The sequence below is a fragment of the Gopherus evgoodei genome, chromosome 3 (genome assembly GCF_007399415.2).
Source record: "Gopherus evgoodei ecotype Sinaloan lineage chromosome 3, rGopEvg1_v1.p, whole genome shotgun sequence".
Classification (NCBI taxonomy): Eukaryota; Metazoa; Chordata; order Testudines; family Testudinidae; genus Gopherus; species Gopherus evgoodei.
Window position 1 is genome coordinate 47,407,915 of NC_044324.1, and position 9,546 is coordinate 47,417,460.

At 42.3% G+C, this 9,546-nt stretch overlaps 1 long non-coding RNA gene across 1 annotated transcript; it reads right to left on the bottom strand.

Annotated features, from left to right (window-relative positions):
• Nucleotides 1-756: 756 nt before the first annotated feature.
• LOC115648230 lies at nucleotides 757-8,106 on the bottom strand. The gene is made up of 3 exons (XR_003999493.1): nucleotides 8,096-8,106; nucleotides 6,841-6,845; nucleotides 757-981 (listed from the first exon to the last, which is right to left on the bottom strand). It is a non-coding gene; the product is annotated as an uncharacterized LOC115648230 (long non-coding RNA).
• Nucleotides 8,107-9,546: the final 1,440 nt, after the last annotated feature.

Here is a 9,546-nt window from a genome sequence, read left to right on the forward strand (position 1 = left end):
CTCACAACCAGGGATAGAGGTGAGTACCCTTTTACTTACCACCTCTAGTGCACACTTTGGTATGGGACTCCAGGAGACACCCCTTCATACTCCTTTTTTAATATGAACCACATATAGGACGCACAGACAAGGGGACTGAACAGGATTGTGTTTGTGGCCACAGTTTTCAGGTTGCAGGGATCGCTGTAAGTGAAGGCTGCAATACCAACTACTGAGCACCAGAGTGTGCTTCAGTAGTGCTGAGTACAACGGTGTGCTCAGTCAGTTCCCTTGAAATCAGGAAGCTGGTTAACAATGTGATATGACTTGCCCCAGGGTATATCAATGATACCCTCTACAGGAGGGAGACTCATTGATTTTATGAAAGGAAAACATGGGAAGGTTCAAAAGACTATGGCAAAGGATGGATGGAATGAGGGTATGAGTGTGAAAGATAGCATGTTTTGGTGGTCTGGTCAGATGAAAGGAAAGTTAGAGAAAGAAATAGTAATACTGTACTGTGAATATGAAAGGAAGTTACAGGAATTGGAAACGCTCCAAAAGACTCTTACATCACAGCTGAACCAAAAGACAGATTTAAACCACGTATTAAGTAATCTTCAAGCAGAAAACAATACTCTGAAAGCAAAAATAAAATAAAGCAGATCCTCTGCATGCCGTATTGCTGCTAGCATACAACAGAAGGGTAATATTACTAAACCTAATTCAAGCAGTGATACTGATAAAAACCAAAACTAAATCAATTGGTAACACCTTAAAAAACAAATCCAAGATTGGAATGTGGCACACACGGGGGAGAACTGAGATAATTGGCCTCCTCCTCTTTTCAACCCAGACTTAAGTGCCAGCGCTCCCCTTGCCCCTCTCCAAGTAACCACACAGTGGTCCGGGCCAGCAGATGACAGAGTGGCTCATAATACTTATAAGTACACTCCTCTCAGCACAGAGGAAATGAAAGGCTTACTAAAAAAGCTCCCTGATCTAAAGCCCAAACTGATCAGGTGTTTCTAAAAATGTTAAAGGAAGATTTTAACTCCCACCTGCAAACAGCCCTTAACTTGAGAGTGAATCCAGGCTCTGATTATGAATCCCTCTGTATGCGGGCCTCTGAATGCGAAGCCAGACAAGCTAAAGATATAAAGAGCAAGGCTACTCGCGTTTTTGTGGTAACAGCAAAAAGTAACGTAACCTGTTATAATTGTGGGTGTCTCGGGCATACCCAAAAGAACGGCAGGCGCAATGCCCAAAAGTCTAGTCAGGGACAGAATCATGGCCAGTTGAATCCACGCAGTACCCCACTGCCCTTTCAATCTGATCCTGGTCCTGCACCGCCCCCACCCCAAACACACACACCTTACCGAGTTTTGTATGTGGGGAGACCGGACATTGGGCAGCTGGAAGCCCAAGCCGAGTAACTCTGGGCAACCGGCCCCAACTGGTATCTCAACCAGCTGCCAACCCTTACTCACATTTAAGCAAAAAGCAAATGGCCAGGCTTTAAATTCCATGACCCGCTAGGATAAAGCGCCCCCCCTTACTCATCAGTACAGCTGATGCAGATATACATCTCTCAAGGCCACACTTACAAGCATGGATAAGGGGCTGGCCATGCGCAATTCTTGTGAACACGGGAGCTTCTGTTTCCATTACTGACCTCTCCCTCCACACTACTAAACAGTATATTACTATTTCAGGGGAAGGAGGCACACAACTCACGGCTTATAAAAGCTACCCTGTGCTCGTAGAATCTAATCTATTCTTCTGGACTCAGTCTTTTTATGTAGCTCCAAATGCAGAAAGGACTATTTTGGGCATGGATGCCCTCTGCAATCTTGCATTGACTCTTAGCCTTGCTCAGAGTACAGCTACCTTTACTGATAAATTTATGCATACTCATATCATTCCTCTCCGTAATGATACATTTCTCTCTTCTGTTGCAACTGCCAAATCTATGGCTCTCACCTGGGACACCTCTGACCCTTTTCAAGAATTATGTTCCAGGTTCCCTTCTGTTTGGGCAGAGAATAAGCTGTCTTGTGGTTTAGTGCCTACTCATCTGTGCTCACCCATCCAAATTACCAGTCAACTCCCTCCATCTACCAAGCAATACCCTCTCAAATCTCAGGCTGTGGACACGGTAGGTGACACTATTCGCTCTTTACTTCAGCAAGACATACTGGTTCCTTGTGGAAGTACACCCTTTTAAGCCCACATATTACAATTACACACTTTAATATTCTTAAGCTTGCTACTTTGATGCCGACTACAGGGAAACTCATCAGTGTCCTCTTTCTGAGGAAACTATTGTTAAGAAACCAATTGGGTAGCACAACTACCTCCTGCCCTTCTTTCCATGAGGGCAACCCCTAATGCTAGTACAGGAGTTTCACTCTTCAAACTCATTACTGGAATGACTATGTCATTGGGGAAAGGATGTGAAGTCCTGGCTCCCCTCCCCCACCCACAGGAATATATCAAATGCCTGAATGAAGTCTTGCACCCCCTAAGACTAACTGTCCAAGACTGACAAGAAGCCCAGGACCCCCTAGAGGAGGGAGATCAGGTCATGATAAGAACATATAACCCTGAGGTACTTCAGCTAAAGTACTCCGGCCCACACATGGTATTGGCCCATACAGACACCTCCATGAAGGTGCAAGGAATCCCAACGTGGGGTCATAAAACCAGAATTAAAATGTATAAATAAATTCATTTTGTTTATATTGTATCCTTCTAGGTGACAATGTGGCCCCCCACATTTATACTCTTGGTAAATATACCTGATGCAGCCTCCCGGGACCCACCTTTGGTAAATGTCACAGGAGACACCTGCTTCAAAGCTGGTCAGTATGTGCAACACCCTACAGGAGGCAGCAATGAATGGGTAAAGAAACCAGACACTTGGCTTACCCCTAGACCGGATCACCTGGGACCTGTTGTGGTTACAGATCATCTCCAAAAACATCCAGGTTCCAAGGTCTCGATCTGACTACCACAGCCCAAGAGCAGTCTTTAGCTCACTCTCTGCATCTCACCAGATACAGACTGTAACTGGGTATTTAGCTTCAGGGGATGTGGGCACACACATATAGAACCCCCCGTTTTGGGATGCAAGATCACAGAATGTTGGGAAAAGGACCAAAGGACAGAGTGTCAATTTAAGGATACCCCCCTAGAACAAATGAACCATTCTATTTCTAAGGCCTCGGATGGATCAGTTGAGATTCACAACATTTATGAGGCCACTAATGGGTTGGGAGAATATCGAAGTAAATGTCTGTGGGAGGGTTGGGCACTTTTCATTAACCTAACAGTGTTTGTAAATGCGGGATGGACAGATATTCCTTCTCTGCTGTGGTAACCTGGGATGGAGGGACATTATTATCAGGAACACTGTGTACACCCGGTTAAACATTTACATTGTACTGATATATGTTATAACCTGACCACTTGTGGATACTCCCTGCCTACTCCCTGTCTGACACCGTACCCTACCCCACTGGACGGCATTATACAAGAAGGCCCCCACAAAATACTTTTGCATGATGCCCTTATGGTCCCTGTTCAACTTAAATACAATTTGTCCAATTTTTCAGCAGCCTTGTGAAATGTATGCTCAGGCCACCCCAGCTCCCTGCGATGGCTGCAGAACCAGCTACAGTTTCTAGTGCACCAGTATGTTATTCGGGCCCACACAGCCAAAAGACAAAAAAGTAGCATCTTAGGTGATATTGGAGGGTTTTTTGGAAGCACCAATTCTATACCGAATATGCTTAACCTAAACTCTGAAAGGTTATACAATTCTTGGGTCAAAAGCCAAACCACCTAAGCTCTTAGACATAGCCTAGGCTCTTACTGCAATTGATGTAGCAATAGAAAATTTTTACCAAATCATTGAAAAGCTCTCAGACACTATAGTCAATCTGGCCAAGTCACAAGCTTGTGATCTATTTAATATTGTAAAAGAAGACATGCTAGATGTATGCCTGGGTTTTCCCCCTTCCCATACCCTTTCTTCCCCTACCCTTGCCCATGTTGCAAGCGTTTCCACTCAGTTGATAGTGGCCTCTTTACTTCCTCCAGACTCACCCTTCTCCTTTAATTTCCTCCTTATGTATCCCTCGGAATCCTTTCCCCAACTTCCCCACACTCACCGACAGCGGGAAGTGGAGCGCTGCGGCTGTGAGGTGATGGAGTGGAGCGGGCTGGGGCTGGGCTGCTCTGCTTCCTGCCGCTGCCGGTGAGTGCCTTTCAGGAGCATGGGGTGGATAGGGGTCAGAGCAGTCACGGGACAGGGGGGTTTGGCAGGGAGTGGGGTCCTGGGGGTGAGTAGGGATGGAGGGGGTGGTCAGGGAACAAGGAACAGGGGGGCCAAAGCAAGTTTGATATAATGCAGTCTCACCTATAATGCAGTGAGATTTTTTGACTCCTGAGGACTGTGTTATATCGGGGTAGAGGTGTATTGACTACATATCATCTAGGCGTTCGATTTGTCAAACAGGAGGGAACTGTTAGGCAAAATTTAAAAATTCAATTAGCAGCTGAAACAAAATGTAACTAACAAGCAGAAACACCGGAAGCCCCAGGACATTGCACACTAAATGTAAATGAAGTGATAAGAGAAAGGTATATAATTGGTCACTGTATTCCCACATCTTAGAAGCTGTTTGTCAGTCTTCCCAGTACCGTAAATAAACCCCTTCAGCATTGTCTGTGCCTGCCTGATTCCTGGGGAAAAGAATCTCTTTGCTTCATATCCCTTATTCCCTGAACTATGTCCTCAAGCCAGGGGATAAGGGTTTGGGGATTTTATCATCTGCTGCCTATTAAATCTGAGGAAGGAGTTACCACCTTATCCCACTTGTAAGTCCTTTGGACTGCATTGAATCCAATCAACCACATTGCTAACTGTTGCACAGAAGATATCGTGGTCACAGGTCATCAAGGGCTGCAACAAAATATGTGTAGCAATGGAACATTAACTTTATATTTGCTATATCAGGTCACGTGACTAGGGAACTTCACAAGTATTATCAACATGGGCACCAGGGATCTTGAGAATAATGTTTTACCCTATTATATTTATCTCCTGTTTAATATAATTACTGTGTTGAATATATTGTATGTTTTTGTGTTATTTCTTGGGAGTCTCCAATTATTTGGCAAGTAAGTGGGGATTACCCTGTGTTTAGAATTTTTCTCCCAAGCTGCCCAGTGACTCTGTCAGGAAGGAGTGAGTAGGGTAGAGGCATTGCCAAATCAATTTTTATGGGAAGAAAATAAAGCAGTTACACCCTGCTGAGTGGGTAGCGGGATCCAGAACAACCCAGGCCTGTCCACTGAAACCTGTAAGCAGATTGGCATTAAAGGAGGTAACCAGGTGGAGAAGGGATACTACAAAAGTTAATCAGAACACTAAAATCCCTTATGCCTTTTTATTACTATGGCTAGTGATTCAAACTAAAAAAAATGCTGTGAACTGTGGGCTGAAAATAAGGCAACTGTACATGTTAAAAAAAATGCATTCAATTTCTCTGCCATTCTACAAAATGACACCTGATGGCACTCCAGAGCTGACAATCATTGTAACAATTCTCAGAAAATAAAACTGGTTGGTTATAGGTTAGCCAGCTATTTCAAATGAATAATTAGGGGCAGTATCTAGGACTGAGAGAGTCAAAGCTGCTTTTCCACCTGCTGTCTAGTCTGGCTTCTTCCACCTTTGACAAGCAGCCCAGGAGAGGTATAAAACAGTTGCCTTGCCGTAACACATCAGGTCAGTGAGGAAGGGCTAAAACGTTCTTTCAGTGAGACTGATGGAGTTTGTGAATGGTTTCTGTTAACTGAAGGTGCAGAATTCATAAGCACAAGCTGCCAAAGCCTACAGGTGTCATTTTATAGCTTCCTGTACTGATGTTGAAAGTTACAGCCATAAGTTTTCTGGAAGCCATTCAATTTCCCTACAGATTTAATTAGATTTAGTTGAAAACATAGGTAAAAGTGTCCTGGTGACTGAACTAAAGAATATTTGTTTGTAGTGTTGTAGCCATGCTGGTCTCAGGATGTTAGAGACAAGGTGAGTTAGGTAATAAACATCTTTCATTTCACCAATGGACGTTGTTCCGATAAAAGATATTACCTCACCCGCCTGAACTCGCTAGAGACTATTTGTATTTCAGAATGTTTCTATGTGATTTGGAGATTGTGGGAAAGGTACTTGTTGTAGATCTTGTGCTGTGAAAAAATCTTAAAAAGAAACTATTGGATAAAAGAGCGACATCAAGTTATGTGCACAAGTATTAATAAGGAACCTCCAACTTTTGGACTACTGCAGTCAACTTTAATGGACCTGCAAGTGAAATATCTGATTAAGCCTCAATTCAGCATAAAAAAAATTACCATATTTTTATCAACCAAATCTGAACAAAATAAACGTCACAAATCATATAGCCCTAGACATAGCCCCCGGACTGAAGTAGTATCAGTTTTCATAGAGAGAGACACACACACTCCATCTGCAACATTGCAATAACTGCAGTATAATATATCAGCATTATAGGGCTGTGTATATATATCTTCCTACTGTATTTTCCACAGCATGCATCTGATGAAGTGTGTTTTAGCCCACGAAAGCTTATGCTCAAATAAATTTGTTAGTCTCTAAAGTGCCACAGGTACTCCTCGTTGTTTTTGCTGATACAGACTAACACGGCTACCACTCTAAAATAAAGCAGGCAGAAACCCTGCATACATATATATATCATCTGCAAATGTGGCCAACTCAGTGTTCACCTCATCAAGGTCATTTATGAATATATTCAACAGAACAGGTCTCAGTACAGATCCTTGTGGAAGCCTGCTATCCACCTCTCTCCAATGTGAAAACTGATCATTTATTCGTACCCTTTGTTTCCTATCTTTTAAACAGTTAGTGATCCATATAAGAATATAAGAACGGCCATCTAGCCCAGTGTCTGTCAGGTGCCCCAGGGGAAGTGAACCTAACAGGCAATGATCAAGTGATCACTCTCCTGCCATCTATCTCCATCCTCTGACAAACAGAGGCTAGGGGCACCATTCCTTATCCAAACTGGCTAATAGCCATTTATGGACTGAACCACCATGAATTTATCCAGTTCCCTTTTAAACGCTGTTATAGTCCTAGCCTTCACAACCTCCTCAGGTAAGGAGTTCCACAAGTTGACTGTGCGCTGCGTGAAGAACTTCCTTTTATTTGTTTTAAACCTGCTGCCTATTAATTTCATTTGATGACTCCTAGTTCTTGTATTATGGGAATAAGTAAATAACTTTTCCTTATCTACTTTCTCCACACCACTCATGATTTTATATATCTCTATCATATCCCCTCTTTGTCTCCTCTTTTCCAAGCTGAAGAGTCCTAGCCTCTTTAATCTTTCCTCATATGGGACCCTCTCCAAACCCCTAATAATTTTAGTTGCCCTTTTTTGAACCTTTTCTAGTGCCAGTATATCTTTTTTGACGTGAGGAGACCACATCTGTACACAGTATTCAAGATGTGGGCGTACCATGGATTTATATAAGAGCAATAATATATTCTCAGTCTTATTCTCTATCCCCATTTTAATGATTCCTAACATCCTGTTTGCTTTTTTGACCACCTCTGCACACTGTGTGGACATCTTCAGAGAACTGTCCACGATGACTCCATGAGAGGACCTTCCATCTTATCCCATGATTGCTTACTTTGCTTAAGAGCTCTTGATGCGGGACATTGTCAAAGGCTTTCTGAAAGTCCAAGTACATTATATCAACTGGATCACCCGTGTGCATGTGTTTGTTGACACCCCTCAAAGAATTGTAATGGATTAGCAAGACATGATTTCTCTTTACAAAAAGTGTGTTGACTATTGCCCAAGAAATTGTGTTAATCTATGTGTCTGGAAATTCTGTTCTTTATTAAAGTTTCAACCAATTCACCTGGCACTGAAATTAGGCCTACTAGCCTGTAACTCTCAAGATCACACCTCTAGGACCTTTTTTTAAAAATCAGTGTTACATTAACTATCCTTCAGTCATCTGGTGCAGAGGCTGATGTAAGTGATAGGTTACATACCACAGTTAGTAGCTATGCAATTTTATATTTGAGTTCCTTCAGAACGCTTGCATGAATACCATCTAGATATCATGATTTCTTACTCTTTAATTTATAAATGTGTTCAAAATCTTTCCTACTTGTTTCTAGAGAAATTCTCCAGTCACACATTGTTTGCTTGCTCTTTATTCTGAATAAACAAAAGTCACTCCACACTGAGACGAACACTGCAAACCTAGAATATGCTGAGTTGAAAGCCTAGAATTTCTAAAATGGTGCCCCAGCAAAGAGCCAGGAATGTGTGTATTGATTGGCAGAATCACAGCTCTCAGGTAAATAACAACGGTAAGCATGTGCAAGATTGGTGGCTACTGAGCATGCACTGCAAGGCCTGACAGACAGGTGGGTTAGCTGAACAGCTAGCTGGTAGTAGCCCACTCATACTAGTCACAACTTGGTCTAAACGTCAGAACTATCAGTCAAAACTGAAATAATGGTTGATACTGGCCATGTGCGAGTGAGGTAATTATTTCTAAGAATACAAAGGTATATTAGAAGAGAGCCACAATGCAGCATAAAAGGCCAGCTGCCAGCAGACTCTTTTTGGAGTCTGAGTCTGAGTGAGAGGGAGAGAGAAAGATTCAGGCAGAAGTAGTTTCCAGTTCCTCCATACAATACAAGAGATTTTCCAGCTGCTCTGTACTGTGGAAAGAATACAGCACTAAGAGCGCTATGCTGCCACCACTAGCTGAAGCTGGGAGTGATCGAAATTAAACTTATTTAAAATAATAAAAATGGAACGGTGACAATGAATCACAGTCTTACAGTATACTTAGATATGGATAGTTGTTTATAAATATGGAGGTTTAATAATTACTATAGTTTTATGTGGTTACACTTAGCAATAACAAGATGGTGTTTGCAAGAGACACAGGCAGAGAAATCCAAAATGGCGATCTGGAGGAGAATCGGCCAATATTATGCAAGCAGGCTGAGGTGAAACAAAGGTCACTTCAAACCTGAAGGGAGGGGTCAATTAAGCATAACATAGGTCTTCAGTCAGGTCAAGCTGACTGGAGGGCTTAACCCTGATTGGTTGGAATGCTTAGGATTGTAAAAATACCCAATCAGAACAGGCCAAAATCTGTATATAAGACAGAGAGCTGACAGGTTTGAGTCAGTGAGTGCATGTGTGGAAAGCCTGAGAGAAAGGAAGCAGAAGCAGGAAAGAAGAAAACATCTAAATGAGTGACATTACAAGAAAAAGGAAAGCAGAACAGTGAGCAGCAAAGTATAAAAATATAAGAGACCACAAGGACTACTCAGAGGGAAGGAAGACTACAGGAAAAGTAAGTTTGGTGATTTCAATAAGAAATAAACTGTGTGAGTGGGTGTGTATGAAATAATAAAGCTGGATGTCTGTGTAGGTATGTTTATTATGTTTGTTATTATTATGTAGTTTTAATGTTTAA